Source organism: Helianthus annuus, chromosome 17, assembly GCF_002127325.2.
Source record: "Helianthus annuus cultivar XRQ/B chromosome 17, HanXRQr2.0-SUNRISE, whole genome shotgun sequence".
Taxonomy (NCBI): domain Eukaryota; kingdom Viridiplantae; phylum Streptophyta; class Magnoliopsida; order Asterales; family Asteraceae; genus Helianthus; species Helianthus annuus.
Genome location: NC_035449.2, coordinates 83,495,185 through 83,522,991, shown reverse-complemented (window position 1 = coordinate 83,522,991; position 27,807 = coordinate 83,495,185). Strand labels below are relative to the sequence as shown.

Sequence of the window (27,807 nt, the reverse complement as noted above, 5' to 3'; positions counted from 1 at the left end):
ACCACCGTGAAAGATCTACTAAGGTGCAGACATGGCCCAACCATTTTTAAGGTTTTCTAAAGTCTGCAGACTTGCCCCAACCATTATGGTATACACTATTCAGGCGGTTTTATAGAGGTATACTTGTGAAAATTTTCTTAGAGTCTTAATTTTTTTTCATTCATGTAAGACCCTAATCATGATTTGACCCAAAACGACGTAGCGAAAAATGAACCGTAAATTTTCCTTCTTTTAACTACTCTAACATACTTGAATACCGTTTAGGTCAACCCTTTTAACATGAATACATCATTCATCATTTATTTAATGTAACTATGTTAACAAATCATTACAAACAACGTGACCGCTTTCCCGCACAATCCATGATCTTCAACTCGACCCTCGTTCACTTGTCCATCATGAATATCAGACTAACCTGTGATCACCATAATAACCAACACGTTAGTACATGGTGACATCATATATAATTTAATACATATACCTAAAAGGCTATATCACATTCTAACTACGTAAGGTATTCCATTGAAACATTCTCTTAATTTTATTTACTCGAGTCCGACATCAATTCCTCGAGAGTCCGGCGTTCCCATACCTGCACTCCATTTCATTCTCAATAGTAACATGTTTAGGAATACGTAATCTCAAACATATTGAAAACCCACATCTTCACATATATGTATACCAGTGATCTACAATAATTAGATTACAACACGTGTATACACGTACATATATCTAAGTACATGCATATGTGTCCCATTCATATGTGCGTACATACAAGTTCACACTACTTACACACGCAACATGTAACACCCCGAAAACGGGTTTGGTAATTAAACCCCGTTAATACAAAAGAGCGGGTAAAATACTGTTAGCGGTAAAGATTAACCTGAAAATTTATTAGGATTTAAATAAATAAGCCTAATAATTAATAAAAAGGAGAATAAATGCTTTGAGAAAACAAAGCTATAAAAGGCCCGAATTAACGAAACTTAAAACATAACAGGTTATAACTTCCCGAACCCGTTAAGGTAACTAGGAATAATTAACCTAGTTGGTAGCATGAGATCAAATGACTAATGGTGAGTTATAGCTTCAATTGGTCAAGGTAGAACATGAGGGACTAATATTGCCAAGTGGGAAACTTGGTTTATTAAAACAAAAAAAATAAAACACAACACACACACTTGGTGTGTGTGTGTGTGTATGTGCATGAAATAGTCTAGGAGAAGGAGCAAGAGCTCCAAACCCTAGCTCATCCAAATTCATCAAATTAGAGGGCCAAACGACGCTTAAATTCACAACCGAACGTGGATTAATGATCACCCGAACAAGAGGATCATAAGGTATGTAAAATCTTGGTGTTTGGTGAAGTTGTAAGGATTTGATAATCATCCTAATCACGAATTAGGCATGGATTAGAGAAGCTATGGCTAGATTAGTGATGTATACTTGCTTAGGAACGAAACCCTAAGTGAAAATCATATATAACATGATATGAATTGAAGGATTTGATGAATTAACACACTTAGATAAGTGGGTTTTAATGTTATGATGAAATTGATGATATAACTATGCTAAGAATCAACATGCATGATAAAAAATAGAAGGTGTTCGATCAAACCATGAATTTGGGTACAAGATCATACTTCTCACGAAGTGGGTTTTGTATGATATAAGAAAATTGATGTTAAGATTGTGATATAGATACTTGAAATCATGTTACCTAGTAGTTAGTGTGTAAAATCTGATTTCGTTAAGAGTTCGGATGAAATGCCTAAGCGAAATTCAATAAACCAAATGTGGATTGAATAGGTTGATAAGTCGATTGACTTTAAAAAGTCAAACCAACCAAGTACATGATTGAATGATAAATTCGACATAAGGAGCATAGGATGGAATAGTCGTAAATGATTATGACTAACCTAACCATCTTACAATTTCAATGATAGACGCTTGGCAAGCTAGGTGAAAGTTTGGGAAAGGAAGCGGGTCAAACAAATCAAGAATGAAGGAAAAGCATAATTCGGATGCAATGTAAGTATAGCTTACACTAGTCATATATTTTGGAATATTCTTTGTCGTATTGATCACGAATAAGACAAATACCTAATTGAGATATGGTGTTCCGGCGTGTAGTCGTACGGAACAAGATAATCAAATATGATAAGAAACTATAATGATGGCTAAAAATGAGTTAAATCGGTAATTCGATCATATTATGACGAATGAAACATGTACTTTTAAGGGTTACCATATAAGGGAAATCATAATAACCAATAAGGGTAAAATTGTAATTTGGTCACTCGTTAACAATAATTGTTGGTTTTGAAAGATACTTTATTTTGAAAGCCTTAATAGGCAAAAAGGCGTTAAGAATTGATTTATAATTAATATGACAGCACGATGTAAACTGGAGCGAGTCGTGTAGGCGAGATGGCAATAAGCTTCATCTCGCCAATATAATCGGTCAATTAAAACAAACGGGTCAAAAGGGTGAAAATATCACCCTTTGACAATATCGACTAATGGTTTGTCGAGTTGTATGATTTCAGGAATAAATATCAAATGGATACTTACATCGCTATTACTTAGCGGTTACTAAGGCAAGGTATTGAAAAGGGTCAATATAAATATTGATCCGAGCCAGGTATGTATAATATAGATTAACTACTCCATAGGAACTAGAGGTTCCTTGGTAGTTAAATGCAGTCATATAGACATTAGGTTACTTTAATTAGCAAACCGAATGATTCATATGATGATCGTTGTGTTTTGAAAACATAATGACTTTTGAATCAAATGCATAGTTTAAAACAGGGCTTTTGGGTCGAAAATGCTTTTAAAAGTCCTTTATTTTAATGAAAGGACTAAATGGACCAAAATGCCCTTGTAAGCTAAATCGAGCGAACGACCCATTAAGGTTGTTCGGAAAAGAGTAGTATGCATAATTAAACACTTAGAATGAGTATACAAAAGCGAAAGATGTGAATCCTTAGTCATTTGACTCTATAATAGTCCTTGCCGTAAAATAATGATTCGAGGGGTAAAACTCGGAGTTTAGGAATTTCCACACTTAATACAACACAAATATGGTTGTGAAGAAAGATTAATTGACAAGAAATGTGGTAGTATAATGCTTGATGTGAGTGAAAGAGATTCATGCTTAAAATAGGCTTAATTACCCTTAACGGGTCAAAATAAGCATATGAGCGAAAACAGGTTATGAATGCGTAAGAAGCACGTGATTCGAACCCAATATGATAGTCAATATTGAAATGATGAATCTCATGAGTTTATAGATCAAATAAACATGTTTGTGTGATAAAATCTTGAACAGGTCAAAATTTAGTAAAAAGGGTAGTAAGCCGAAGACTTATAAGTCTGAAATTTTTTAAATCCGGATGTTGGATTTTAACTCCATGAGATGGAAAAGTAAATTACGGTCACGTAGGAAAAAGAATCGTGTAAAACGGATCAAAAACGAGAAATTTATGCTCGTTTCCGTAAAATCCGGTCGTGCTGAGAATATGCAGCAACCAGCTGCAACAATCTGTCATAAAGAGACCGTGGCGTTGCACCACGGCCATGGTCGCGCGTGGCGACGGCCTAATTTCTGAAAATATTGATTTTTTTGTTTATTTCGAATATTTGACCCGATTAAGTTGTTGTACTTGTTATTTAACTATCAAAACTGACTTCTAAGTTGGTTTTTATCATAGGTGAATGTCGAGAGTCTCGGAAGAAGATCAAGTGGCGAGCAAGAACCGAACACACGTTAAATGAAGCTTCCGCATCTAATCTTGAGGTGTTTGCAAAAAAAATGAATTATGTAAACATTTATAAACATGTACTTTTTGAAATGTTGTAAACTATGGGAATGTTAGCATGACAACTTGATTTCGTAAAGTCACATTTTAGCATATAAAATGTGTATCTTATTTATAAAATCATGATTAATTGAGACGGGCTTTACAAGTTGGTATCAGAGCTCAAAGTTAAAAGAATAAAGTGTTCGGTTCGAGGCTTGATCGCAAATCCGGTAAGTACATGTATGTTAATAGTTTAGCATGCTAAAGTGTTACAAACAACACATTGGGCTATCTTGTGATACACGTTACCTCAATTAAATGATAAATATAGTTGACGAAATTGCGCGCGTTGACGCGTACAGTAGAAAAGCATTGTAATATAATACGGCTGATTATTGAAGTTGATGTTACTAATTCTTGTAAATGTTTTAATAAAAGGACACTCGCATCTGAGGAGAGCGAGAGTTTAAAAAATTGCGGATATGACGGTGGAACGGTCCGAGGTATGACAAGCAGAGCATACTCATCAAGGACCTAAATCGCGTGACGATCGAGAACAAGGTTAACGACATAAAAAGCCCATTAGGGCAAGCATTTACAGGTGCGCATTTTAAATTATTACGTGAATAGTAATATGTAACAAATACGTAGAGATTGAAAGTTGCATATGTAGATTAAAAACTTGGAAAACCCGAATAGAAAATCTATCCGGGATATTGTTTCCAAGAGAAACAAATAGAGGCATTACTTACATGGGGTGTAATGTGAAAATTATAAAAAGGTCATGTATACCAGGTATTGATTGCTTACTCTGGCCAAGTAAGTGGTGAGCACGTGGTACCATGAACTTTTTATGATGGACATGCTTACATCCAATGTAGTAAGGACGGGTGAGTGGGACAAATTAAAAAGTACCCAAATGAATCAGATAAGCAAAATATTTGATAATAATGTAAACGCACAGCCGAGTGACGGAAGCGTATTATATTAGGATAATGAGCCCGAGTGAAGGGACAAAGAAACATGTAAAATGATTAAAGTACGCACTGGGAGGGGGGTGTACTTACACTCGAACCCGGAGAATGCAAACATGTAAAATGATTAAAGTACGCACTGGGAAGGGGTGTACTTACACTCGAACCCGGAGAATGCAAACATGTAAAATGATTAAAGTGCGCACTGGGAGGGGGTGTACTTACACTCGAACCCGGAAAATCCAAACATGTAAAACGATTAAGGTATGCACTGGGAGGGGGTGTACTTACACTCGAACCCGGAGAATGCAAACATGTAAAATGATTAGGATATGCATTAGGAGGGAGTGTACTTACACTCGAACCCGGAAAATGCAAATATGCCTCTTACCGGGCCGTTTTTGGTAAAACGTCAAACATGAGGACAAAGTCAGAATATAAAAATGAAGCGAGGTCTTAATGCGTACCGGGAGGGTTGCAATAATAACGACTTCGGTAAAACACCCGGATGATGGGTAAGAACTAAACACATGCGTAGACCGAGAAACGCGAACTCGGATGAAATGTTAAAAGACTCGGGTTTTGAGTCATAACTAAAAGACGACAAGATAATGTAAATTGAAATTTTGAATAAGTTATGTTCAAGTATTTTAAAGTTGAACGGGTCGAATAAAATATCATACCGGACGGCATGCGTAAACGCAAGCGGGATAATGGTAGCGTTAAAAGCAAAAGAATAATGAGCCCGGTAACGGGACATAATCAAATACGAATATATGTAAACTGGATAGTGGTGAGCATAAGATGAACCAACGCATAAATGACGTGAGAAGTCATAAAGTCGGAAAGTTTGTCCGAAAGAAAACGAATGTAGCCTTAGACTTGTGACAACCCTCACAAATTCAGGTATCCGTACGAATTAATTAATATTTAATTAGTGCTTAATTACTGTGCTTGATTACAATTATGATTGAACTGCGTTTTGTTTTCTGATACATAATACTTATGCATCACACTTTATTACTGTCACTCCATTCATTACACACAAACAATAGTGACAAAATTGATGCACAAAGCATAGTTAGCACAGTGAGCGGATAACCCAGAAACATGCTAAAAATGCCAGCACCTAGACAGACATTGTTTTTGAGGCCAGTGTGAGCCGGGAATAGAACACTACACTAGTAGGGAGTGTAGGGAGGTGAGGACCATAAAATACGTCACTAGGTGATAGTTATAGCGCCCAGAAGTACCTAAAACATACTTAAAGTGCAGAATTCTACACTAAATACCAAAATTCAGCATTTAACAATGCTAGTAAAGTGCAAAAACTTGGCAAAATAGTTCTAGACACTTTCCAAAGTGTTGGGAATTTAATGTGTCACTAAAAACAATATAAAAGACACATTAAAGCTTTATTTAGCACTTCAACGGATCAACATCCAACCGAATAACCGGACTTTACCCGGAACATAAAAATATTGCCAAACACATTGTTTTTACTTTTCTGAGCTAGTTAGGGTCCCTGAACAGCCTAACACACCTTATATTATTTAACACACACTAATATACTAACTAAACATTAGAAATCCTAACTAAATGGTTACCTTAACATTACAACCCAACCCCCTACCCTCCCCCCCCCCTTTCGACGGTCATGGTGTGGGGACACCCCCACTATTCTTTTGATTATTTAATTGTAAGTGTTATTGGTTAAAGGAGCATATTACATGATGGTTAAAGTTGAAATTGGTTTATAAATAAGTATGGAAGATAATCACTTTCATTTCAACAACACACATCAACACAAGCTTCTCTCTTCCCTCCTTCCCCACTCACGGTCGCCCCCACCATCCACCATATCACCACCATCAACTTTCATTCAAGCCATTTCCATACACTCAAAGGTGTTAGAGGTCCAACAAGCAAGCTTGGTGCACTCGGAAGCTCAAGGACCACTCTTGTTTTCTTTTATCCACCACTTTTACGCTTTGTTTCTCCCCTAGCCTTGTGCTAGTAGTAAGTGCTTCAAATCTTCACTTTGTTCTTATTTTGGTGGTTAATAGTTGATTGAATGATAAAATGTTAAGAAACACTAAAGAACCTAAACAAGTCTTGAACATAAAGGATGAAGAATGGATAAAGAGGAGATGTATGGTTAAATGATGTTGAAATCAAGTTGATCTTGTGTTGTTATGCTTAATATATGTTGTTGGTTAGTAGAAGTGAGATGGTTCATCACCTAGACTTGCTAGATCATGTTTAAGAACATGAACTAGCAAGATGTAAAGATTAAAGATATGAAGGATGATGAAACCATCCACACATGAACTTGAACTTGATTAAAAATAAGTTTTCTTGAAAAATAAAGTTATAAACATGTAGATCTAAAGATCTATGAGCGGTATTTCAAAAGAACCAAGTGAAAAATATTAGTTTTGTCAAAACCCGGATCTTGTATGAACTAAACACATTTTTAGTGGGTAAACAAGTGTAGGAACACTTGTGTAGAAAGAAAATTCCCCAAAGAAATATTTTTGGAAATCATGACTAGAAGTTGTGAAAATACACATTCTTTAAAAATAAAGTTTTCAAGAAACTAATCATATTTTTAAAGATAACAAGACCTACTAAGTATGTTAGTGATTTGCTACATATTTTTGTAAACTTTCAAGTTCATGAGTTTATGATTTAGGCTTATTTTTGTCAAGATTAGTGATTAAAGATTGTATATTGTTGATTGTTGATTGTTTGAATGATTTTACAAAAGAAAATGATATGCTAAAAGCATGGACACCTCCATTTATAGAGGAAACTCTGGCGAAATTTTTCTAAAATTACAACACTTAGAAATGTTTTTATAACAAGCGTTTACAAATATATTTTTAACTTGATTTTCAAAATAAATTTCGCCATGATTTTTATTACAAAAATACCAAGTACCGAAGGTGGATTTTCGTAAATAAAATTTCTTAAATATATATTTAGAATTTATATTTTATAATAAAACGCTTGTGTGATTGTTTGTTATTTTGTGTACTAGATATATTATTTTTTAGGGCAAAAATAATATAACTTGAAAATACTGTGAAATTACGACTCCAAAATAATATCAACGCCCTCACAAAATAAATATTTAAGTTACACAAGTATTGCTATTACAACGCGAACTTTAAAAACGTAACTTATGTATATTCTGAAAAATACCCTTATATGTATATTTTGATAAGTTTTATTTTGGAAAAATGTATGAAGTAAAATATAATATTTTTGGGAAAAATATATATATTTTGGAATTTAACACATTTTAGACAAGTAATTAAAATATATTTTGCAAGTGAGACTTAAAAATATATTTTCGGAATTGTAAGTATACATGTATTATTACCCCCATCCTTGGGAAGGAAATATACTTATAAAATAAATAAGAAGTGTGAATACGAAATAGTTACCTAACTATTTTTCCAAGAACGTTAAGCCCTAAGCCAAGGCACGGCCCATCCGTCTAATAGGCATTAGTACGTGTAGGTCGTCACGCAGCAATAGAATTGGAGATTGACATTTCTGGATACGCACTTCTGTGAGTTCATGTCCCCCTTTTCTCTTTACTGTTTTCAGTTTTATACTTCGGGGGTGAAATACATGCGACAATTATTACAAACATTATTTACATGGTATGGTTAGCATAGGGAGGGTTTATACTACTAGATCATGTGAGGGGTGGGTACAACACTTGAGGCCATTAATCCTCGTTGTAGGACCGAGGGATACAAGAGTGATAGATCTATTTGGGTGTAGCGAGCCTACACCCATGAGGCCGGGGAGGCCCATAGAGGTGACTGTGTCTTACAGCCAAAGCCCGGTAACAAATTTGCTAGGTTTGAGTTTCCCTGCACTTTCTCACACATACCAATGGCTTTGCAACCCATTGGTAATCTCTTTTTCCTTATTGCTACATACCAAGGACTTTTATACATACTTTAAAGGTTTATACATACTCACCTTTACATGAACTCGCTCAACTTTTTGTTTATTTTTCAAACTACATGTATTTCAGGAAATTAGTGGATCTGGCACGGTATGCATCATGTCAAGCTGCGTAGGAATAATGATGTCATCCGAGTTTAGGAAGTGTGACCTTTGCCTGGACGGGTTACAAGTCTTAAACTGTGTTTTTAGTCAAGTATTTTGGTTATGTCGTTGAACATGTTTTCATTATGTCATGGTTGTATTTGGTTTGTTGTGTCGACTTTTTAAAACAATGTTGTTGTGTTTTACTTTTAAAAACTTGATGAATGGATGAACATCATGGTTTTATTTTCATATAGCATTGTTGTGATTATGCTATGGTATTAAGAAGTCACACCAAATAAACCCACGCTTCCGCAAAAGCCAGGGTATTGCAGCTTGGTATCAGAGCATTAATCATAGCGAACTAGGATTCTTTCTTGAGTCTAGACTATGATCACTAGGGCTCTCACGAAAATATTTTTACATTTCATACACTAAAACATCCAGATCCAGGACACAAAACATTTTTACGAACAAAAAGTACAAACACTTTTTCAAAATTTATGGTTCAGTCTTAGAGACTAAGGGAGTTCAGCCCTAGAGGCTGGGGAGGTTCAGCCTTAGAGGCTGGGAAGGTTCAGTCATAAAGACTGGGGGCCAATCTTAGAGATTGGGGAGGTTTAGTCTTAGAGACTGGGAGGTTGGTCTTAGAGACCAGGGAGTTAGTCTGAGAGGCTAGGAGGTTCAGTCTGAGAGGCTGGGAGGGTAGTCTAGGAGACTAGGAGAATTGTTTGTTTGCTTTATGGTGACTTACATGTTTATTTGATTTTATGTTGATATTTGTGCATATGTGTGGTTGTGTTACAGACATCATGCCATCATCCTCAGACACAGGAGTATCGGACACCTTGGATCCTATGGTAGTTGTGTCAGATGATGAGATTCCATCAGAGCGAGAGGTCTATACATCAGACACCACCAGCACTGATGACGATGATTTCCAGCCGTTCGCGTTGCCTGACGTCGGAGTTGAGCCTGCTGATGGCATACCTGCTGGGGATTTACCTCTTGCGGTGATCCCTGCTCCTATGCCGCTTGCTGCTTTTCCGGTCATAGATATGCCAGTCGATGTCGTTTCTGATGACGACATTGATTTATTCAAGGAGGATCCGCCTGAGGCTGACCATGACCTATTGTTGCTGACGTCATTCTTCCCATTGCTGAGGCCCCTGTAGAGGAGCTTCCTGTTGGTTCACCTGTCCCAGATTCCTTTGAGTCTGTGGCATCTGCGTCTTTGCACACTCTGGGAGTGCAGCATCACTCTCCTGACACCGACCCCGACATGGCGTTGTCAGCTGCACCGGTCCCTCGCACGAGTTTGAGTTTGACCACGAGGTCGATGATGATTTTGATCCTATCTTTCCCCCTGAGTTCGATCCTGACCAGGAGATCGAGATTATTCACTTAGACCAGCCCTTAGAGGCGCCCGTAGCTCCTATTGATCCTTTGCTTGACATTCCTACTGATTTTGACATGGATCTTGTTGATCCTGAGCCGGTCATGGCCCCTGAAGCCAGTCGTTGCTCCTGATCCTGCACTAGAGCATGACCCTGTTCATGGTGATGCACCAGCCGTTGCACCTCTTGTTGATGACATACCCATTGCTGATCTTCCCGTTGTTGCTCCACCGTTGGTGGATGACCCTGTTGTTGATGCACCGTTACTTGATCCCGTGCCGGTATTGTTTGACCGTGCACCTTTTACTGCTCATATAGATCCACGATATGCCCACACCCGCAACGGGTGGATCGATGATGATGATGATGATTACCCACCGTATGTGCTGCCTGTCACTCCACCAGTAGCACCTATTTCTGCACCCACTGATATCCCATTGTTTCCCCCACACACCACAGACGCTCATCGCACTGATCTTCCCATTACGTTCCTCCAAGACATACCGCCACCTCGTCCTGGAGAGGGGTCATCGAGGCAGCCGCTTGTTTCTGCTCCACCCATGCTGTCATCACCTTTTCCGTTCACATCTCAGTTTCCTCATGTTGCACCACCTACTGCACCATCTTTCATGCCATCGAGCGAGCCATTTTTATGGACTACGCCCCCTATCATGCCATTGTCTGATCCGTACCACCCGTACCATGTTGGGTACTCTACGGAGGACATATTTACGTCCTTGATGATACAGCATGATGCATTGACACGTCGTATTCAGGAGTTGGAGAGAGCTCCACGACCACCTTGCCATTGTCAGACCCCCTTTGCATCACCGCACACTCCTCGTCCACTTTCCCCAGATTCAGACGTCCGTTTCTTGACATCCGAGCAGCATATAGCATATTTGTTGCGCGTCTGTCGTGCTTTAGAGGAGGACTGGTTGCATATGCGTCGCATGCTTTTCTCTCATTTTCCTCCTCCTCCTCCTCCGCCATCAGCATAGGCATTTTGGTTCGACGTAGGTAGACTTTTGGTGAGAAGACCGCGATTGTGCCGACTATGCAGCTTCTTGAAGACCGCACTTTGATGACATGACTTTTGATGTTTAGTTTTTGGTTGTTGTTGTAGATGACTAGATAGTTCGGACAAGGGCGATGTGGCCCTTAGTCACTTTTGATGTACGATACAGATATAAAACTTGTAAACATTGTATTGTGGTCTTGATGTTATGATAGCGCAATCGCAGTATTCTCATTATATGCGTTGTTGAATTGATCGTTTTAATTTATAACATGAGATGTTATGTGCTTGATAAATGTTATTACGTACGTATACTATTTACTTACTATGACCTGACCAACGTGAAACATCTTTTAGAAGATGCCTCCAAGACGTGACCCGCGCATGCCCACTAGTGAGGCAGAACTCTAAAGGATCATTGCTACAGCTATCGCACAATACGCTGCCTCTCATGCAGAAACGAGTGGAAATATCTCGCACAACCACGACAATAACAATCCACCTAATGGTAATGTTAAGTCGTTTGATATATACTATGATACATTTGGATATTTATAGCACGTTCGCTAATACCATTTGTAAATCCTAACGGATGTGCAGGGGGCACTTACAAGCAATTTCTCGATTGCAAGCCCGTGAATTTCGACGACACATGAGGTGCTGTTGCGTTTGTTAGATGGGCTGAGAAGACTGAATCTGTCCTTAGAATTAGCAAGTGTGCTCCCGAGCAAGAAGTGACCTACATCTCAGGGCTGTTTCTGGATGGAGCCCTATCTTGGTGGAATCTGCAAGTGCAAACTTTAGGTGAAGCTGCTGCTTATGCATTATCATGGAATGAGCTGAAGGAGCTCATGAGAAGGAAGTACTGCTCACGTGCTGAAATTCAGAAGCTGGAGACTGAATTCTGGCACCTAAAAATGGAAGGTCCTAAGATTGCAGAGTATGTTCAGAGATTTCACGATTTGTCCCATGTAGTGCCATACATGGTCACATCGGAGTTCAAACGTATTGAGCGCTTTATCTGGGGATTGGCACCTCAGATCATGAGCATGGTTACTATGTCCAAGCCCGCAACCATCACAGAAGCCATAGATCTCAGTGTGGCTCTTAATGAGGAAGCCATTCAGTTGAACAAGTTCTCGAATTCTGAACCAAAGAAGAAAAAGACTCATGTGGAGTCGTCTGGTGAAAATAAAAGGAAATTTTCGAACTTCAACCAAGGTACAAGCAATGTGAACAAGAAGGGTGAATCAAGCACACCGTCCAGAGCTGCAACCGGTGTTAAGAATAAAGGAAAGGGTTACATGGGTACTCTACCCAAGTGTAATACGTGCCAGCGGCATCATACTGGCCAATGCAGATTGAGGAAGTGTGAATCATGTGGAAGGAACGGCCACACGAAGGATACGTGTTGGGCCGGAACTGGTACTGGGCGTACTGGTAATCGAGGTCATGGGAATGGTAATGGAAACCGCCAACAAGGAGGAAATGGCGGAAATGGAAACTGGGTAAACATTGCGAATCAAGCTGGGAATGGTAATCGCAACCAAAACAACACTCAAGCTGGAAACGGAGATGGTAATGGCCGAGGACCCGGATGTTTTAATTGTGGAGAAGTTGGGCACTTAAAGAAGGAATGCCCGAAGCTGAATCAAGCTCGTGGAAGAGTGTTTAACATTGGAGCAAGGGAAGCGCGTCAGGATCCCAACGTTGTCACTGGTACGCTCCCTATAAATCAACGCTTTGCATCTGTTGTTTGATACTGGTGCCGATTATAGTTTCGTATCGTTAGAACTTAAGAACATGCTTGGGTTAACTGCTAGTAAGTTAGATGTATCGTACTCAATTGAACTAGCTAATGGAAAGCTAGTTGAAGCGAATGACGTTGTCCGAGGTTGCGTAATTGAGCTGGGAGAACGCGAGTTCACTTTGGATCTACTACCAGTCGAGTTGGGAAGTTTCGATGTAGTAGTAGGGATGGATTGGTTGTCAAGCAACAAAGCCGAGATTGTGTGTCACGAAAAGACCATTCGCATCCTAATAGAAGATGGAGAAACGATCGTGGTTCACGGAGAGAAACACGATACGCCTCTGAGAATCATCAGCTGTCTGAAAGCTAGAAAGTGTTTACAGAAGGGATGTGTTGCCTTCTTGGCACACATCGTGGATAAAGAGGCTGCTGAGCCGAAGATCGAAGATATCCCAGTGGTAAAAGAATATCCTGAAGTTTTCCCAGAAGACTTGCTAGGATTGCCACCCCAAAGACAAGTCGAGTTCCACATTGACTTAGTTCCAGGCGCCGCGCCTGTGGCTAAGGCACCCTACCGACTTGCGCCTTCGGAAATGCAGGAGTTGTCGACACATCTCCAGGAGTTGTTAGACAAGGGATTTACCAGACCAAGCTTCTCGCCTTTGGGAGCTCCAGTATTGTTTGTCAAGAAGAAGGATGATAGTTTTCGTATGTGTATCGACTACCGGGAATTGAACAAGTTGACAATCAAGAATACATATCCTCTGCCGAGAATTGATGACCTATTTGATCAGCTGCAAGGTTCAGGTTTCTACTCAAAGATCGATTTGCGATCAGGTTATCATCAGTTGAGAATACAAGAGGAAAGTATTCCCAAGACTGCTTTTAGAACTCGATATGGACATTACGAGTTTCTGATGATGCCGTTTGGGTTGACAAACGCGCCAGCCGTTTTCATGGATTTGATGAACAGAGTTTGTAAGCCGTACCTCGACAAATTTGTGATTGTGTTAATCGATGACATCTTGATCTACTCGAAGACGAAGGATGAGCACGAACAACATTTAAGAGCTATTTTGGAGTTACTTAAAAAGGAAAAGTTGTATGCCAAGTTCTCGAAGTGCGAGTTCTGGTTGCGTGAAGTCAATTTCTTGGACATGTGGTTAATGGAGATGGAATCCATGTGGATCCCACAAAGATCGAAGCGATAAAGAATTGGGAGACTCCAAAGACGCCAACCGAGATCCGACAGTTCTTAGGTTTGGTTGGTTACTATCGAAGGTTCATTGAGGATTTCTCAAAAATCGCTCAACCTTTGACTTCCCTCACCCAGAAGGACAAGAAATTTGATTGGGGAATCAAACAAGAAGAAGCGTTTCAGTTTTTGAAGGACAAGCTTTGTAATGCACCGATCTTATCGCTACCAGAAGGAACGGATGATTTCGTGGTATATTGTGACGCTTCACGTCAAGGTTTGGGTTGCGTGCTGATGCAGCGACAGAAAGTTATAGCGTACGCGTCACGCCAGTTGAAGATTCATGAGAAAAATTATACCACGCATGATTTGGAGTTAGGCGCAGTGGTATTTGCGTTGAAGATCTGGCGACATTATTTGTATGGTACGCGATGTACGATCTTCACTGATCATAAGAGTCTGTAACACATATTCAACCAAAACGAGCTCAACATGAGACAAAGGCGCTGGGTAGAACTTCAGAACGACTACGACTGCGAGATCAAGTATCATCCAGGGAAGGCGAATGTGGTCGCCGATGCCCTAAGTCAGAAGGAGAGGATCAAGCCCATAAGGGTTAGGGCTTTGGAAATGATTGTCCAGACAGATCTCTCACTGCGCATTCGTGTCGCGCAGAAAGAAGCTCTCAAAGAAAGGAACATTGAGGACGAATATCTCCGTGGGATGGAGAAGCAGTTGGTACCAAACGAGGAAGGAACTTTATGCTTCATGAAACGAATGTGGGTTCCTCTGTTTGGTGGTTTGAGAAAGGTTATTTTCGACGAAGCTCACAAGTCACGGTACTCAATTCATCCCGGAGAGGATAAGATCTTAAGGATTTTTACTGGTGGCCTAGGATGAAAGGCGATGTTGCAGTTTATTTTAGCAAGTGTTTAACGTGCGCCAAGGTAAAAGTTGAATACTAGAAGCCTTCAGGTCTCCTGCAGCAACCTGAAATACCCAAATGGAAATGGGAACATATTTCGATGGATTTTATAACGAAACTGCCAAGAACGCCCAAAGGTCACGATACTATTTGGGTAATAGTAGACCGGTTGACGAAATCTGCGCATTTCTTGCCCATCAGAGAAAAAGACAACATGAGCAAACTAGCAGAAATATACATGAGAGAGATCGTCGTACGACATGGAGTGCCTCTCTCAATCATCTCTGATAGAAACGGAAGGTTTGTGTCAAGGATTTAGCAATCCTTTCAAGAAGCATTCGGATCTCAGCTGAATCTGAGTACAGCTTTTCACCCACAAACGGATGGACAGAGTGAACGAACGATTCAGAATTTAGAAGATATGTTGAGAGCTTGCGTAATGGATTTAGGTGGAAGTTGGGATACTCACCTACCATTGGTCGAGTTTTCATACAATAACAGTAATCACGCAAGTATTCAAGCCGCACCATTCGAAGCTCTTTAACGCAAATGTTGATCACCGATTTGTTGGGCTGACGCTGGTGATAGACAATTAGTTGGTCCGGAAGTGGTCCAGGAAACCACAGACAAGATTGCACAGATCCGAGAACGCATCAAGGCGGCTCGCGGTCGACAAAAGTGTTATGCGGACCGAAGAAGGAAACCTCTGGAATTTGAGGTAGGAGACATGGTTTTATTTTCATATAGCATTGTTGTGATTATGCTATGGTATTAAGAAGTCACACCAAATAAACCCACGCTTCCGCAAAAGCCATGGTTTTGTTGAAGGTTTCACCCTGGAAGGGTGTGACACGCTTTGGAAAGCGTGGAAAGTTGAATCCGCGCTACATTGGCCCATTCAGAATCCTGCAAAGGATTGGGCTTGTAGCATACAAGTTGGACTTACCTGCTGAACTTAACGGTGTTCATGATACATTCCATGTATCAAACCTAAAGAAGAGTCCGACTCAAGAAACCGTTGTCATTCCTGCTGATGAAATTCATATTGACGACACGCTCCACTTTATTGAAGAACCTGTTGAGGTTACTGATTGGAAGATAAACAAAACACGCAGGAGTAGTGTCAAGCTCGTCAAAGTTCGTTGGAATGCAAGACGTGGTCCAGAATTCACATGGGAATGTGAGGATCGTATGAAAGAAAGATACCCCCATTTATTTCCAAAGACCCATGCGACAAGAAGCAGAGCCTAAAATTTCGGGATGAAATTTTCTTAACGGGGGGAGAATGTGACAACCCTCACAAATTCAGGTATCCGTATGAATTAATTAATATTTAGTTAGTGCTTAATTACTGTGCTTGATTACAATTATGATTGAATTGCGTTCTGTTTTCTGATACATACAAACTTATGCATCACACCTTATTACTGTCACTCCATTTATTACACACAAACAATAGTGACAAAATTGATGCACAAAGCATAGTTAACACACTGAGCGGATAACCCAGAAACATGCTGACAATGCCAGCACCTAGACAGACATTGTTTTTGAGGCCAGTGTGAGCTAGGAATAGAACACTACACTAGTAGGGAGTGTAGGGAGGTGAGGACCATAGAACTGCGTCACTAGGTGATAGTTATAGTGCCCGGAAGTACCTAAAACATACTTAAAGTGTAGAATTCTGCACTAAATAACAAAATTCAGCATTTAACAATGCTAGTAAAGTGCAAAAACTTGGCAAAATAGTTCTAGACACATTCCAAAGTGTTGGGAATTTAATGTGTCACTAAAAACAATATAAAAGACAGTTTAAAGCTTTATTTAGCACTTTAACGGATCAACATCCAACCGAATAACCGGACTTTACGCGGAACATAAAAATATTGCCAAACACATTGTTTTTACTTTTCTGAGCTAGTTAGGGTCCCCGAACACCCTAACACACCTTATATTATTTAACACACACTAATATACTAACTAAACATTAGAAATCCTAACTAAATGGTTACCTTAACATTACAACCCAACCCCCCACCCCCCCTTCGGCGGTCATGGTGTGGGGACACCCCCACCATTCTTTTGATTATTTAATTGCAAGTGTTGTTGGTTAAAGGAGCATTTTACATGATGGTTAAAGTTGAAATTGGTTTATAAATAAGTATGGAAGATAATCACTTTCATTTCAACAACACACATCAACACAAGCTTCTCTCTTCCCTCCTTCCCCACTCACGGCCGCCACCACCATCCACCATATCACCACCATCAACTTTCATTCAAGCCATGTCCATACACTCAAAGGTGTTAGAGGTCCAACAAGCAAGCTTGGTGCACTCGGAAGCTCAAGGACCACTCTTGTTTTCTTTTACCCACCACTTTTACGCTTTGTTTCTCCCCTAGCCTTGTGCTAGTAGTAAGTGCTTCAAACCTTCACCTTTTTCTTATTTTTGGTGGTTAATAGTTGATTGAATGATAAAATGTTAAGAAACACTAAAGAACCTAAACAAGTCTTGAACATAAAGGATGAAGAATGGATAAAGAGGAGATGTATGGTTAAATGATGTTGAAATCAAGTTGATCTTGTGTTGTTATGCTTAATACATGTTGTTGGTTAGTAGAAGTGAGATGGTTCATCACCTAGACTAGCTAGATCATGTTTAAGAACATGAACTAGCAAGATGTAAAGATTAAAGATATGAAGGATGATGAAACCATCCACACATGAACTTGAATAAAAATAAGTTTTCTTGAAAAATGTAACAGCCCAGCGTAACCGCACCATGATATTGTCCGCTTTGGCGGCTAGCACGCCCCCGGCGTCTGCCCCTCACGGTTTTCCAAACGCGTCATGATGGTGAAGGTATCCAGCCCCTTATAAGGAAGCCTTAGTTCCCCTTCACAACCGATGTGGGATATCACAGTCCACCCCCCTTAAGGGGTCCAACGTCCTCGCGGGACCTGGCACCATCGGTCTGGCCCTGGCTCTGATACCATCTGTAACAGCCCAGCGTAACCGCACCATGATATTGTCCGCTTTGGCGGCCAGCACGCCCCCGGCGTCTGCCCCTCACGGTTTTCAAAACGCGTCATGATGGTGAAGGTATCCAGCTCCTTATAAGGAGGCCTTAGTTCCCCTTCACAACCGATGTGGGATATCACAAAAAATAAAGTTATAAACTTGTAGATCTAAAGATCTATGAGCGGTATTTCAAAAGAACCAAGTGAAAAATATTAGTTTTGTCAAAACCCGGAACTTGTATGAACTAAACACATTTTTAGTGGGTAAACAAGTGTATGAACACTTGTGTAGAAAGAAAATTCCACAAAGAAATATTTTTGGAAATCATGACTAGAAGTTGTGAAAATACACATCCTTTAAAAATAAAGTTTTCAAGAAACTAATCATATTTTTAAAGATAACAAGACATACTAAGTATGTTCGTGATTTGCTACATATTTTTACAAACTTTCAAGTTCATGAGTTTATGATTTAGGCTTATTTTTGTCAAGATTAGTGATTAAAGATTGTATATTGTTGATTGTTGATTGTTTGAATGATTTTACAAAAGAAAATGATATGCTAAAAGCATGGACACCTCCATTTACAGAGGAAACTCTGGCGAAATTTTTCTAGAATTACAACACTTAGAAATATTTTTATAACAAGCGTTTACAAATATATTTTTAACTTGATTTTCAAAATAAACTTCGCCATGATTTTTATTACAAAAATACCAAGTACCGGAGGTGGATTTTCGTAAATAAAATTTCTTAAATATATATTTAGAATATATATTTTATAATAAAACGCTTGTGTGATTGTTTGTTATTTTGTGTACTAGATATATTATTTTTAGGGTAAAAATAATATAACTTGAAAATACTGTGAAATTATGACTCCAAAATAATATCAACGCCCTCACAAAATAAATATTTAAGTTACACAAGTATTGCTATTAGAACGCGAACTTTTAAAACGTAACTTATGTATATTCTGAAAAATACCCTTATATGTATATTTTGATAAGTATTATTTTGGAAAAATGTATGAAGTAAAATATAATATTTTTGGGAAAAATATATATATTTTGGAATTTAAAACATTTTAGACATGTAATTAAAATATATTTTGCAAGTGAGACTTAAAAATATATTTTCGGAATTGTAAGTATACATGTATTATTACCCCCATCCTTGGGAAGGAAATATACTTATAAAATAAATAAGAAGTGTGAATACGAAAAAGTTACCTAACTATTTTTCCAAGAACGTTAAGCCCTAAGCCAAGGCACGGCCCATCCGTCTAATAGGCATTAGTACGTGTAGGTCGTCACGCAGCAGATAGAATTGGAGATTGACGTTTTTGGATACGCACTTCTGTGAGTTCATGTCCCCCTTTTCTCTTTACTGTTTTCAGTTTTATACTTCGGGGGTGAAATACATGCGACAATTATTACAAACATTTATTTACATGGTATGGTTAGCATAGGGGGGGTTTATACAACTAGATCATGTGAGGGGTGGGTACAACACTTGAGGCCATTAATCCTCGTTGTAGGACCGAGGGACACAAGAGTGATAGATCTATTTGGGTGTAGCGAGCCCACACCCGTGAGGCCATGGAGGCCCATAGAGGTGACTGTGTCTTACAGCCGAAGCCCGGTACAAATTTGCTAGGTTTGAGTTTCCTTGCACTTTCTCACACATACCAGTGGCTTTGCAACCCATTGGTGATCTCTTTTTCCTTATTTCTACATACCAGGGACTTTTATACATACTTTAAAGGTTTATACATACTCACCTTTACATGAACTCGCTCAACTTTTTGTTGATTTTTCAAACTACATGTATATCAGGAAATTAGTGGATCTGGCACGGTATGCATCACGTCAAGCTGCGTAGGAATAATTATGTTATCCGAGTTTAGGAAGTGTGACCTTTACCTGGACGGGTTACAAGTCTTAAACTATGTTTTTAGTCAAGTCTTTTGGTTATGTCGTTGAACATGTTTTCATTATATCATGGTTGTATTTGGTTTGTTGTGTCGACTTTTTAAAACAATGTTGTTGTGTTTTACTTTTAAAAACTTGATGAATGGATGAACATCATGGTTTTATTTTCATATAGCATTGTTGTGATTATGCTATGGTATTAAGAAGTCACACCAAATAAACCCACGCTTTCGCAAAAGCCATGGTGTGACAAGACTATGGTCAAGGTCAAACGAAATACCAAGGCGAAAATAAATGATTTTGAACATAAAAGGGTGCCTTAATGCCATATACGTATATAAATATATATACCTTTGAATAAAGACTTGAATAAAAGATGATCTACGGGATTATCATACCCTACGAGATTATAAATTATGCTAAGGTCTACAGGACCAAAAAGACCTTTGGGTCACAAATAGAAAGAAACGAGTTGTTGAGGTCTCACCTTAATAAGGTAAAAAGGTGAAAATATAAAGGAATAGCCTACGAGGCTGAGTGAAAGAACCTACGGGTCAATTGGAGAAAGCGAGGGAACTTGCTACGATTCCTCGCGTAAAATGAGAACGGAAGGGAATAAATTATGGGTTGTCAATTTCCTTGATATGAGTATTTGACTTAGTTAAAAAGGAAAAACGTTAAACTAAATTTTAGTTTTAGTAAGAAACAACGTTTTAACAAATATGAATATTATGAGATGAATTCGGAAAATGATTAATATCAAAGAATTTAGATCTTAACACCGATGGGTGCAAGGCAATACATACGAAAGAAAGATTTTCGATAAGAAAAGACAACATAAACTTAAACATGACGTGATGTGATCACGGTCACAAAGGTGATACAGAATATAACCACGTTATAACGTGAGTTGCAAGATATGAAATCATAAACACGCAAAAGGCCAATGACGGCAATATAGTAAACCCGGGTGATGGGGGTATAAGGTAACCGGTGACTAACAAGTCTAACCGCCAAATTAAATAATCAATAAAGATAATGGATACGAGCTGAAAGTAACGGCCCTCGAGGCCTTGCACAGGAAAGACGCACGCGTCAATATAAAAGAGAAAACTTTTGACCAAAAGGAACGGATGCCTTGAAAACGAAACTAGTTCGTTTGATTAAACCAATGAACTACGTAAATAAGGTTTCGGGGACGAAACCTCTTTAAGGGGGTAGACTTGTAACACCCCGAACACGGGTTTGGTAATTAAACCCCGTTAATACAAAAGAGCGGGTAAAATACCGTTAGCGGTAAAGATTAACCCGGAAATTTATTAAGATTTAAATAAATAAGCCTAATAATTAATAAAAAGGAGAATAAATGCTTTGAGAAAACAAAACTATAAAAGGCCCGAATTAACGAAACTTAAAACATAACAGGTTATAACTTCCCGAACACGTTAAGGTAACTAGGAATAATTAACCTAGTTGGTAGCATGAGATCAAATGACTAATGGTGAGTTATAGCTTCAATTGGTCGAGGTAAAACATGAGGGACTAATATTGCCAAGTGGGAAACTTGGTTTATTAAAACAAAAAAATAAAACACAACACACACACTTGGTGTGTGTGTGTGTGTGTGTGTGAAATCATCCAGGAGAAGGAGCAAGAGCTCCAAACCCTAGCTCATCCAAATTCATCAAATTAGAGGGCCAAACGACGCTTAAATTCACAACCGAACGTGGATTATGATCACCCGAACAAGAGGATCATAAGGTATGTAAAATCTTGGTGTTTGGTGAAGTTGTAAGGATTTGATAATCATCCTAATCGCGAATTAGGCATGGATTAGAGAAGCTATGGCTAGATTAGTGATGTATACTTGCTTAGGAACGAAACCCTAAGTGAAAATCATATATAACATGCTATGAATTGAAGGATTTGATGAATTAACACACTTAGATAAGTGGGTTTTAATGTTATGATGAAATTGATGATATAACTATGCTAAGAATTAACATGCATGATAACAAATAGAAGGTGTTCAATCAAACCATGAATTTGGGTACAAGATCATACTTCTCACGAAGTGGGTTTTGTATGATATAAGAAAATTGATGTTAAGATTGTGATATAGATACTTGAAATCATGTTGCCTAGTAGTTAGTGTGTAAATTTGATTTTGTTAAGAGTTCGGATGAAATGCCTAAGCGAAATTCAATAAACCAAATGTCGATTGAATAGGTTGATAAGTCGATTTACCTTAAAAAGTCAAACCAACCAAGTACATGATCGAATGATAAATTCGACATAAGGAGCGTAGGATGGAATAGTCGTAAATGATTATGACTAACCTAACCATCTTACAATTTCAATGATAGTTGGACGCTTGGCAAGCTAGGTGAAAGTTTGGGAAAGGAAGCGGGTCAAACAAATCAAGAATGAAGGAAAAGCATAATTCAGATGCAATGTAAGTATAGCTTACACTAGTCATATATTTTGGAATATTCTTTGTCGTATTGATCACGAATAAGACAAATACCTAATTGAGATATGGTGTTCCGGCGTGTAGTCGTACGGAACAAGATAATCAAATATTATAAGAAACCATAATGATGGCTAAAAATGAGTTAAATCGGTAATTCGATCATATTATGACGAATGAAACATGTACTTTTAAGGGTTACCATATAAGGTAAATCATAATAACCAATAAGGGTAAAATTGTAATTTGGTCACTCGTTGACAATAATTGTTGGTTATGAAAGATACTTTATTTTGAAAGCCTTGATAGGACAAAGGGCGTTAAGAAATGATTTATAATTAATATGACCGCACGATGTAAACTGGAGCGAGTCGTGTAGGAGAGATGGCAATAAGCTTCATCTCGCCAATATAATCGGTCAATAAAAATAAACGGGTCAAAAGGGTGAAAATATCACCCTTTGACAATATCGACTAATGGTTTATCGAGTAGTATGATTTCAGGAATAAATATCAAATGGATACTTACATCGCTATTACTTAGCGGTTACTAAGGCAAGGTATTGAAACGGGTCAATATAAATATTGATCCGAGCCAGGTATGTATAATATAGATTAACTACTCCATAGGAACTAGAGGTTCCCTGATTGTTAAATGCAGTCATATAGACATTTGGTTACTTTAATCAACAAACCGAATGATTCATATGATGATCGTTGTGTTTTGAAAACATAATGACTTTTGAATCAAATGAATAGTTTAAAACAAGGCTTTTGGGTCGAAAATGCTTTTAAAAGTCCTTTATTTTAATGAAAGGACTAAATGGACCAAAATGCCCTTGTAAGCTAAATCGAGCGAACGACCCATTAAGGTTGTTCGGAAAAGAGTAGTATGCATAATTAAACACTTAGAATGAGTATACAAAAGCGAAAGATGTGAATCCTTAGTCATTTGACTCTATAGTAGTCCTTGACGTAAAATAATGATTCGAGGGGTAATGTAGGACCGGTTTTGAATCCGAAACGATTGCGAAACGTACGTACAACGTGCGGAATCCTCACACGAACGCGAACTAAAACACGTGACGTAATATAAACGTGATTCTATTACTCAAATCTGAAAACGTACAAGAACCTTGAATCACGATGTCACTTTCTCTCTCTAGTTTCTCTCTCTAGCTCTAGAAACCTCCAAGTGACAAATGAAGCAAAAGTTTTAAAACAAAGGCATAAGCCTCCTATATATAGGCCAAGGCATTTAATGAGGAATCTCATTAATTACAGTTATGCCACCTTGCCTTTTTGACTAACTATCACTAAATATAACAATGTAATCTCTTCTGTTTCTCGCTACGGCTCGGATTGACGAAGGCTATAGACATGAATGTACTAACAGGTAAAACTCGGAGTTTAGGAATTTCCACACTTAATACAACACAAATATAGTTGTGAAGAAAGATTAATTGACAAGAAATGTGGTAGTATAATGCTTGATGTGAGTGAAAGAGATTCATGCTTAAAATAGGCTTAATTACCCTTAACGGGTCAAAATAAGCATATGAGCGAAAACAGGTTAAGAATGCGTAAGAAACGCGTGATTCGAACCTAATATGGTAGTCAATATTGAAATGATGAATCTCATGATTTTATAGATCAAATAAACATGTATGTGTGATAAATTCATGAACGGGTCAAAATTTAGTAAAATGGGTAGTAAGCCGAAGACTAATAAGTCAGAAATTTTGTTAATCCAGATGTCGTATTTTAACTCCATGTGATGGAGAATTAAATTACGGTCACGTAGGAAAAAGAATCGTGTAAAACGGATCAAAAACGAGAAAGTTATGCTCGTTTCCGTAAAATCTGTTCGTGCTGAGAATATGCAGCAACCAGCTGCAACAATCTGTCAAAAAGAGACCGAGGCGTAGCGCCACGGCCATGGTTGCGCGTTGCGACGGCCTAATTTTTGAAAATATTGATTTTTTTTCTTTATTTCGAATATTTGACCCGATTAACTTGTTGTACTTGTTATTTAACTATCAAAACTGACTTCTAAGTTGGTTTTGATCATAGGTGAATGTCGAGAGTCCCGGATGAAGATCAAGTGGCGAGCAAGAACCGAACACACGTTAAATGAGGCTTCCGCGTCAAATCTTGAGTTGTTTGCAAAAAAAATGAATTATGTAAACATTTATAAACATGTACTTTTTGAAATGTTAGCATGACAACTTGATTTCGTAAAGTCACATTTTAGCATATAAAATGTGTATCTTATTTATAAAATCATGATTAATTGAGACGGGCTTTACACTACATTTCCATATCTACATACATACATACAAGTCACATTCACTTATTCGTAAATGGAGCATTACCTACAAACATATCAACACAAATCAATGCAATAGCAATTAAACATAACCAACTAACTTCCAACAAACATGATGAACATTTCATTAACATGATGAACATTTCAGTAACATGATGAGCATTCCATTAACATGATGAACACTCCAGTAACATGATGAAGATTCTATTAACATGATGAACATTTTAGTAACATGATGAACATTCCATTAACATGATGAACATTTCAGTAAAATGATGAACATTTTAAGTAACATGGTGAACATTCCATTAACATGTTGAACATTCCTGTTACATAATGAACATTACATTAACATGGTGAACACTTCAGTAACATGATGAAAATTCCATTAACATGATGAACATTTCAGTAACATGATGAACATTCCATTAACATGATGAACACTTCAGTAACATGATGAACATTTCATTAACATGATGAACATTTCAGTAACATGATGAATATTCCATTAACATGATGAACATTTCAGTAAAATGATGAACATTTTAGTAACATGATGAACATTCCATTAACATGATGAGACTATCAACCTAATTTACATTAAGGATAGACGAAGTTCATATGAACTTACCTTGATACTTACCCTTACCCATAAATTCTTACATGGTTCTCTATATACAACATACCAAACTTCATTTATAAATAAGAAGTGATTCCGGAAATCACTTACCTTAAGTGTCCGTATTCGCATCTGTTTCCTCGCCTCCTTTTGATCCGTTAGCCTTCCATGCTTCCATCCATCTTGACATGATCCCTATACTTTCATGTCATCGCATTCACATTCTTGTTAGCATACAAGATTGTACATATTAACGATCATATCAAATTCATGTTTCACATTTGACTTTCATTAGTCAATTCTAACAAGCATAAGGCATATTTCCACAAGTCAATCTTTTCAAACTCATATAATTCATCACGTCATCACATATAACACATATGGATATAACACACATCATATAACTTTCTATAACATTACAATTGTGACAAAAAGTCTAACATTGCTACTTATGCACAGTTGACTTTCAGAAAGTGAACGATTTATCATACGAACTTTCGACTTACCCTCATACATCCATGTCATTATAGTAGACTATACTAATGCCACTATATACATTTCATACTCACAATGCAATAAGCATACAACCACATGATCATCTAGTTATATGCACACACCAAACATATTCAATTCCGTTCATTCTAGTAACATAATTCTACAACTAACACCATGACCTATGCTTAACAACCCAACATCATTCTAACTTCATCCTGTTCTAATGATCTCATATGCTTCACATTTAGTGTACTTTTACTTATCAATTTTGATTAAGCAATAATTCAAACATGTAGTAAACATCAGACCACTCTAACATAGAGTACAATATTCTAATGCATACTTTTACCAAATAACATGGCCAACCAAATCCTACATGAATTCCATCTAAAAATAGATTTCTCGTGTTTATTTATCATCAAATACATCATATCCCCATATTATACGATTTCATCCATTACTTACATATCATTTCATCTATTAATCTCACATAGGCATTTCATCAAACACTTGGTGTGCATACCACGATTTATGCATAATGTACAAGTGTTTCATGCTTTATTTCCTACTTCATGCTTTCATTCATCAATTAACACAAAAACATCAACAAATTCATTTCACATTCAATATACCTAACAAGAACGCATTACATACAACATAGCATAACAAGATTTGAACAAGGATTGGACATGGGTGACACACCCATGTCGCCATCTTCACCACTAGAAGTGGGTTTCACCTCCAAACATCAAATTACTCCAAATCGTTCATAACCCAAGACCTATATGGTGATTCTAACACCTCCTCATACTTAATTTCATACTACTTCATGGTTTGATCATAACCCACTTCTTGAAAAATCACCAAATCAAAATTTATATCTTACCACATGTTCATTAGCATGAGATGGTAAGGATTCTTCATTCATGCATTGATTTAGCTTCAAATCCTTCTTAAATTTCTAGATTTTAGAGTGTTTGGGAGAACCTTCTTCCTTGTTCTCCTTGGGTGTCGACACACACACACATAAACACACACTAACCACTGAAGTTTTCTATTTAATAGAATCTTCAACCTATTTTCCTACTTTTAGTCCTTCTTGTTTACTATTTGGTCACATTTAACATTAAGTTTTATTCCTTACTTGTTTGACTAACTATTTAACTAAGTTAAATAGCTTAGTTATTTTATTTCATACTGACGAGGTGTGACCCGCATCGGTCACCCGACCCGGTTACAACCTTTTACATTAGTATAAATACAAAGATTTATTCTAGAATCTTCCATATCTACATGGAAGGTGCACAACTAAATCTCCCACTTTTTGGGAAGATCGTGTAAATCTCCAGTTTATCGGAACGTATCCTGAAATAAAGGAAACCCTAATGGAAAACCTATAAATAGAGACAAATGCGTAAGGTATGATTATCTAATTCCCCTACATCTTCCTCCCATATACTTCTCCCAAGAACAAATACTTATTCTCACGCCGGAGGGTGGTTACAGGAATAACCCCATTCCTGTAACGAGTCCTAACGGTGTTTCTGTTTTGCAGCCACTCGTTCAAGTCACTAATCATTGAAGCTATTGGTGTTGTTAAGGTCAGTGTTTCTTCATTGGCGCCATCCGTGGGACCATAAGAGCAACAAAGAACTTCATGGCAAGTGATCAGAACATGGCTGGTCAAAGGTTGACAAATAATAACTTGGCGCTGCGGGCGGGAAGCGGAACCACCCCACTATCGTCCCCGGCCGTTACTAGATCGTTAGATCCAGAGTTCGAGGCAGAAGGGCCGCCACCG

The 27,807-nt window shown here is 38.0% G+C and overlaps 1 long non-coding RNA gene across 2 annotated transcripts; it reads right to left on the bottom strand.

Annotated features, from left to right (window-relative positions):
- Nucleotides 1-262: 262 nt before the first annotated feature.
- On the bottom strand, nt 263-27,083 carry LOC110923534. Of its 2 annotated transcripts, none has more exons than XR_002584140.2 (3): nt 26,893-27,083; nt 25,623-25,711; nt 263-415 (listed from the first exon to the last, which is right to left on the bottom strand). It is a non-coding gene; the product is annotated as an uncharacterized LOC110923534 (long non-coding RNA). The 2 variants fall into 2 exon arrangements; XR_002584139.2 differs by lacking the exon at nt 263-415 and adding an exon at nt 25,095-25,218 and having other exon boundaries at nt 26,893-27,082.
- Nucleotides 27,084-27,807: the final 724 nt, after the last annotated feature.